This window comes from Parasteatoda tepidariorum, chromosome 8 (assembly GCF_043381705.1).
Source record: "Parasteatoda tepidariorum isolate YZ-2023 chromosome 8, CAS_Ptep_4.0, whole genome shotgun sequence".
In the NCBI taxonomy this organism is placed as follows: Eukaryota; Metazoa; Arthropoda; class Arachnida; order Araneae; family Theridiidae; genus Parasteatoda; species Parasteatoda tepidariorum.
Window position 1 is genome coordinate 10,628,070 of NC_092211.1, and position 7,943 is coordinate 10,636,012.

At 32.2% G+C, this 7,943-nt stretch overlaps 1 long non-coding RNA gene across 1 annotated transcript in view; it reads right to left on the bottom strand.

The window, feature by feature from the left end:
* Positions 1–2,690: 2,690 nt before the first annotated feature.
* The window catches only part of LOC139426248 (uncharacterized), a 37,462-nt gene continuing 32,209 nt past the window's right edge, over positions 2,691–7,943 (bottom strand). Inside the window, exon 3 of the long non-coding RNA XR_011637486.1 lies at positions 2,691–2,849. This is a non-coding gene — a long non-coding RNA (uncharacterized lncRNA). The remainder of the gene's footprint in view (positions 2,850–7,943) is intronic.

Consider the following 7,943-nt stretch of genomic DNA (forward strand, 5'->3'; position numbering starts at 1 on the left):
ACATGTAATTCGTTAAACCTATTAGAAATGTGCTATAGTATAAAATCATAAAGCGTAACAGCACGACTGAGACTCATTTTTCAATGAATAACTAATAACAATAATAAAACAAATAAATTCGTGATATAAATCAAAAATAGTCAAATAAATTCGTAATATATAAATTCGTGAAAAAAAGCGCTTTTGACAAAATACTAAAATAGAGATCTATCGACAAAGACTACTCAGTTCTGCCTAGCTTAATAGTATGAGATTGCCGCAGCTGATGTTCTCTGGTTATTTTAGTTTCCGTTTTTAAAAGCGCTATATCTTGAGCCACCTCAGCTAGATTTCGCATAGCTAGGTGTTTCTATAATTGCTTGTTTTGCACGAGTATATAGGCAATATTCTCATAATATTTAAACATACATGTAATGTGTTTTTATTCAGGAGATTTTTTATACACTTCCTATTTGTATTTATTTTTAACGTATAGCATTACAATGTTAACCATTTGATACACGAACGTAAACAAGTACAAACCGGTTTCAGTCGCGTGAAAATAATAAAGCTGTAGAGTATCACCTGATGATTAATATTTTTCATAGACTCATAAAGTGCGTCTAATAATTTGGCCATTACTGTACACATCGCTCGGTTCTCTAAATAATATGTATAATTCTTAAAATTCGCAAAAGTTCGGAATAAACAAAAATGTTTACCTATCCCGTTAATATTAAAATATTTTCCGTTAATTTTTCAAAAAAAAATTTGTCATTGTAGTTAAACATTCTTTGAATTGTTTCTGAAGATATTTATCTGGAGAGCTTCTTCAAACGACCCATTTCTTTTCGTTGAAATAACATATTTCAGACTTTATTCTTTTCTTAATTAAAGACTTGGAACACTTCGAGATTTCCGAAAAGTCTTGTCGTTTTTATTTTTTTATTAAAATTCATATAATTTCTAAATAAAGGAGTTGAATAAACATAAATCTTCAAGAGATCTTAAACAGCGTGATTGCTTTGAAAATTTGCATTCAAAAGCTATTTCAAGTAATCTTAACTAACATTTTAGCAATAAGATTTGCAACGAAGCTTTGTTCTTTTTAAGAAGCAAGAGAAGAATTGCCGTTTAGCATAAGCTCTTTCTGTTTACACTTTAAAGATATGTAAATGGCTAAATTTCTTTAATAATTTTTAATCAAGAACAATAAATACATCATATTAAGAAAAAAAAATTATGATTTATTCTTGCTTTGTTTTTTTTTTCATAACATTTTTATTTTTTTTTTACTATGAAGATTTTTAATACGCTTTATCATAAAACAAAATACGCATTTAACTTGTTTATTTTGCAATTTATTTAACTTTTCAAAAAAAATGTACCTACCTGAAATAAAAAGAAATTTTTAATACAAAAATTATAGTACGGAGGTCCCATCGCTAGCTGGTCGATACGAATTCCGCACCCGGCTTGCATTGACCACAGTGCTGACGTAAAATATTCTCAGTGGTAGACGGATCACTGGTTAGAGTCCCCTTGCCGTCAGCCTAATCATGGGAGGTTTCTCCCCTTGTAACGCAAATGCGGACTAGTTCCATCTAAAAGTCCTCATCGAAGGCAAGTTTCTCCCGGTACTTGATCCAGGAGTTCCTTTGTCTTCTGGATTGGGTTCAAAATGACAAGGCTATGGAGTTAAACATTAGTAGTCGTGAACTCAAAATCGGGTTGCCTGTTCAACGACTGCTATAAAATAAAATACTGGAAAGCGTTGGGGTGATGAAGAACAGTTTTCTCTTTTTTTTTCAATCGGTGGTCAGTGTACTCAATCACGCCAGTAAAGTTTTCCAAAAAAAAAAAAGTTCATAAGTGACGTACTTTGTTTCTTACACGCATGCGCTAGATCTTAGTTCAAATGACGCTCTGCTAAATCTGAGTATGTTGCTCACGCTGTAAGTTGTTCTTCTGGTATGGATGTTTGATCGCGTAAAGCCAACAACAGATGGCGCTAGGGGTTAAATTTCGTCATAAGATGTCCGGGTTCCTGCTTTCGATTGGTTTTTACGCCTCAGCTTGAAAAATGCACCCTCAATATCTATTATACTTGTAATATTTCCATTCTAACCGGTTCTTTGAATTTAACTTTAAACGAAACAAACTACAAATGAATTTGGAAGACATTTCTAGCATCGTATGATGCTACTTAAATAATAACAAACGGCGCTTTTTCACACGAATGTACCCAAATAAGGAATAATATTCAAAACATGGCTAACTTTGCACTTTATTTATGTTTTGATATAAATCTTCTCAAAATTGCTTTAGGATTGTAAGAATTTATAAATTACAGAAAACTCTTATGAATTAAAAAAATTTTACACGTAAATTTAAACTCAAATCACACTTCCTAGAACATGAAGCCTGTTCACTCATCGCTTCGTAAGCATACCATAAGCGGAGGGATACACCGGAAGTTTTCTAAATTTCTTCCATTTAAAGAAGCTTTTTATTGTTTGCATTCAGTCAAATATCGATAGCTTAAGCAGTTCTCCGCCTTAGTTGCCTGTATAGTGAATAAAATTAATAACTGCGTATAAGAATTTTCACAAACAAAATGAACTAATATATTTTATTTATGAAATTTTGAAATATCAGGAGACATTGGAAACTAAATTATGTTTCATAGAAATTAAACTGACTTACTTCGGCATCTCGGGCTAGGGGAAGACCTCTAACTAGATGGCTGGATGACACTGTTAAAGATCTAAAAGTATTAAAGATAACCAACTGGAAAAAGTCACCATGGGCAGGACGCGTTGGAGGCTACGTCTAGTTGAGGCAACCAAGGCATGTAAGGGGGTGTCATGCTAAAGAAGAAGAAATTAAATTACAAAAGTTAACTTACTAAAAGAGAAATGGATATATATTATTTTATTTTTGAGCAAATACCGTTTTATGCTTAAAGTCTATGACCAAATTAATAGACGCACTATAAGATTCTATGCAAATTCTTAATTATCAGGTCATACTATACAGCAATATTGAAACCAGTTTACACTTCTTTACGTTCGTGTACAATATTTATGTACTTTTATGCAATGCATTATATATATATATTGAGCGTGATACTAGTAAAAATAATAAATAAATCGAAAAGTTGTAAAGATATCACTTTGAATAGTTTGATTAAAGAAATATGATTATTTGTAAACATTAGCATTTTTAAAGAAACAGACGCTGTTTTGAAGCCATATACTTTTACAAGTATTTGAGAAAGCAGTATTAGACATCATTTTAAAGAGCTTAAGAATTTTTAAAAGACGAAAGAGATTTTTCTTCCGTTGAAAAGAAGGCATAAAATGAAATCCCTCTTCATTTCCTTTTTTTTTTAAAATTCTTTTTTCTGCAGTACAGTGCTTTCAACCTAAAAAGGAAACTAAATTAAGTATACCGGGAAGGAGTTTTAAAAAGCCATAAAACTCAGTCACATATAATGCCTTTCTACGAAATGAAAGAAAAAGACTTAAAACCATTTCTGGCTTTGAATATGTACACGGTAAAAAAAGCTTAACTTCCCAGAAATTGGAATTTTACATTCCATCACCGCATAGTTTTTCAACTTCTGTTTGTTTCCATTGGAAATGAGATAAAATCCGTCGCTTCACCCCTTCCTTAAATGTTGCATACATGTAAATACTCTTACGTTATTTCTAAAGATGATACTTTATAAAAAAAAACTGTATTCAAATTTTAACTAAATTTGTCTGTCTAATGCAATTATCTGTCTAATGTAATTGTCTGTCTAACAAAAATAAACTTTACTTCCTAGACATATGAATTTTACATTCCATCAGTGCATAGTTTTTTAACCAATCCACAGTCTGTTTCCATTGGAAATGAGATAAAATCCGTCGCTCAACCCCTTCCTTAAATGTTGCATACATAAAAATATTTTTTAAAAAGAAAAATCACTTTAATTTATAATAACTTACGTTATTTCTAAAGATGATACTTTATAAAAAAAAACTGTATTCAAATTTTAACTAAATTTGTCTGTCTAATGCAATTGTCTGTCTAACGTAATTGTCTGTCTAATGTAATTGTATGTCTAACAGAAAATAAGCTTAACTTCCTAGAAATTAGAATTTTTCATTTCATCACTGCAAAGCTTTCCAACCCTACGAAAATCCCCAGTCTGTTTCCATTGAAAATGAGATAAAATCCGTCGCTCCCCCCTTCCCTTAATGTTGCATACATAGAAATATTCTTAAAAAAAAAAGAAGAAAAAAAAAAGAATAATTTAACTTATAATAACTTACGTTATTCGCAAAGATTATACTTTTAAAAAAAAATTTTATTCAAGTTTTAACTAAAATTGTCTGTCTAATGCAATTGTCTGTATTATGTAATTGTCTATCTAACGGAAAAAAGGTTTAACTTCCTAGAAAATTGTTTTATGATCAAGTTCTGCCATTTTTCAAGATTTTTTATTTTGTATTTATTTATATACATTTTTTTCCTAAAAAAAAATTATGTCACTTTTAGGAAGAAGAAATACTTCTCAACGCTTTACATGACAGTGTAATTGAATTTGAGAAAAAGTAAAATAAAATCTCGATATCTGAACTTGTCACACAGACTAAAAGTTTACTAAGGATGACGAACATAAAAAACTTCGACCCGATTCTGAATTGAACGTACGCAAAATGAGAAATGACAGATAATTGAAAAGGAGAAATTCTGTTCTCAGTTTTTATTTTTCAATAGGTCTTAACCGTTTAATTTTTCTGTCTGTAGTGCTATTGTTTTAACTGAGTGTCAAAACTTCACGTTTTTTATTTTTAGAATTTAATTGAATTAACACTTGCAAAATTCAAAAAAAATTACACATTTTTGCCGGACTTTTGTCATTGTAACTCAATAACAAAAATCCGGCAAAAATGTGCTATTTCCAGATTATTAGTCGCACTAGCCTATAGGGCTAGGGTATAGAGAGTTTGCTTTCCAATAAGGTGAACCTGGTTCGAATCAAAGCGATGGATGATTGATAAGAATTCCGGACCCGGCTCTTACTAACAACAGTGCTGACATAAAATATCCTCAGTGGTAGACAGAACATTAGAGTCCCTTTGCCATCAGGCTAACCGTTAGAGTTTTTCGTGGTTTTCCTCTCCATGTAACGCAAATGCGGGTTAGTTCCATCAAAAAGTCTTTCACAAAGGGAAATTTCTATCAATACTTGATAAGGGTGTACCCTTAAAACCTGGATTGAGTTCAAAAGTACAAGGCTAAGGAGTTTCATTTTATAACGACGGTAATAAAATAAAATACAGCTTTATTATTTTTACGCTACTGTTTTCATGGGTTCACGATCTCCCAATAACAGTCTTGTTCAGGATTGCTCACAACCTTCTCCCTAAAATAGCGAAATAGTATCGTCGCGCAACACGTGATGAAGGCGGAGCCAAGTGCCAACTCTGGGTGAACGAGTTATATACTGTTTGTCTGAGATAGGTACTCTGCCAGACACTCGTCTGGAGCTGTGGCGGTAACTATGGTAACGAGGTGTGATTATTTTAAGTAGCGGAGCGGGGTCCCTCTTTAGGACTGGTTTCGGCGAGAGAAAAGGAGACCTCTTCATCGAAACTACCCTCCCTAAAATGCACTCTTCTTGTTTCCACAGCACCAGACTGCCGCAGACTTAGTGGCGGCCAGAGTACCTATCTTAAACAAATAGTATGCCTAACCGACTCCCCTTTAGATTGTAACGTTGTTGTTGTTATTAAGAAGGAAAGCCTAGACCAGGTCCGGAATACCCCGTCGCGTCAGTTTCCCATATATCTGCTGAAAGTCCCGATCAACCAGCAGCTGCTTATAAGAAGGCAAAAAAGAAGGCGATCAGGACTAGCAGGTTGTGAGCAGGAATAAGGTTGGAAAGTCTCCACCCCCATTTTGAAACCTTAAACACTTAAGATGGCCACTACGAAATCTGACTATGACCGATTGGAAAGGCCGAAGGCCGCAGCAAGTTAATGATAGGCCAGTGCGGTAGCCAGCATACCACTGATAGGATGGAGTACGGTGCCACACAGGAAGCAAACGATGTTTTCCCAGGGAGTGGATCTCAGTGGGAGTAAGACGGTTAATAACGTTAATCAGTCATTCACAAGCACGTGATCAGACACAACCATGTGACTAGTGGCAAATGCCCAATTACGATAAGTTTATCAAGGCAATATTTATCTTAGTAACGTTAAAAATAAAATTGTGTCTCAATGTCTGATTTTATGTTGAGAGCCGATAGTAATAAAAAGTGTCAATTGTAGTTTAAACATTAATAACTGTTGCTGCCAAATATATTAATTCAGACCCTTGGTGCCCTCTTATTTTAAAAAAAAATTCAAAGTCATTTTAATTAGAGTACATTCTCTATATCTCAAAGTTGAAGGGACGCTAAGAAAAACTTCGAAATATTGAGTTTTCGAGATAACAAGTTTCGAAGTCAAGAAAAATATATTCTAAAATATTAATATAAAATTTACAGTCATGAAACATAAGAATGTTTACTAATAAATATGAATATATAATGATAGTTGATTATAAGTCTTTATATAATAATGATAAACAGAGTAAATATGTTTATTAATTAATAAAATAAAGAAATAAAATATATTCTAAAACAATTATTCAAAAAGTAGAGTCATAAAAATGACTACTAATAAATATTTATGTAATGATAATTGACTACAAGTCTAAATACAACAATTATAACTTTATTTTTAGAAGTAAGACCAAAATAATTATGCATTAAATGGAAAAAAATAAGTTTGCAAAAAACTTATATTGTCATTTTCCTGAAAAAATTCATACTTTATTTCGAAAAAATTCGACGTGACAAGGTTTTGAGAAGAGACTTTTCGACATAGGAATTCAAATCAACCTTGGGTGAATATTTAATGCCAAGGGCAAAATAATTTTTTTGACAAAACGAAGTTTTCGAAATATCGAGAGTATAGTGTACTATTGTCAATTTCATTTTGAATAACAGTATTTTTTTAAGTAGGATTTACTGCGTAGGACAGCTGTTATAGCATATACAGACGAAGTAAAACTATTATTTAACTTATTTATTGGAAATATTCGAAAGCTAATAAACTAATGTATGGAATAAGAGTTCTAGTAGGGCATACATTGTACTTCAACATGCTTTCACGTTAAACTTAAGGTTCTTAAATCCAATCATTCTTGGGATTACAAGACAAATGCAATCAAGCCTCTTGTGACAAATCAGAAGCCATCAAACGACATTTTACTTCCTGCGAACTGGCAGCGATAGGCCCAGATGGCGTCACGTGTTTCCGTCATCAGTCACGTCAATTCAAATAGCTGGAAATAGCGAATCGGGATATGGAGTAATGACGAGAAATACCTCCTCGATTTCTGTCCTCTTGAATAAAAGATGAATCTGTTCGCAATCGTGTTTCAATTTGGGGACAAATACGTGAGTGGGCAGTAATCGTTCCTTTCTCCCTGTTACTTTTTTTTCCTTCTCCTAACCGTTGCTTGAGATAGATATTTTTTTTCCTCCCTTCATCTTAAAATTGCTGTCACTTACAACAATGAGAATTTATGGATTCCCTGGACAAGCGATTTAAAAGGTTAAAAAATTATTAGAGAATAACTTTCCATCATTCTTGTTTAATCTGACAAGTTTTTCAAGTGAAAGATGTAGCAGAGATTGAAAAAGATTGCAGAAAGATTGGACACATGAATTGAACTTTAAATTTTATTCAGCAGATTGAAAATTAATCTTTATGATTTAATAATTTATTTATTTCAATAAATGACCCATTTTTAGATTGTTATTCTTATCGAGTTGATAGGCAAAGTGCGTGCGTAAAAAAAAAAAAAAAAAAAAAAAAAAAAAAAAAAAAAAAAAAAAAAAAAAAAAAAAAAAAAAA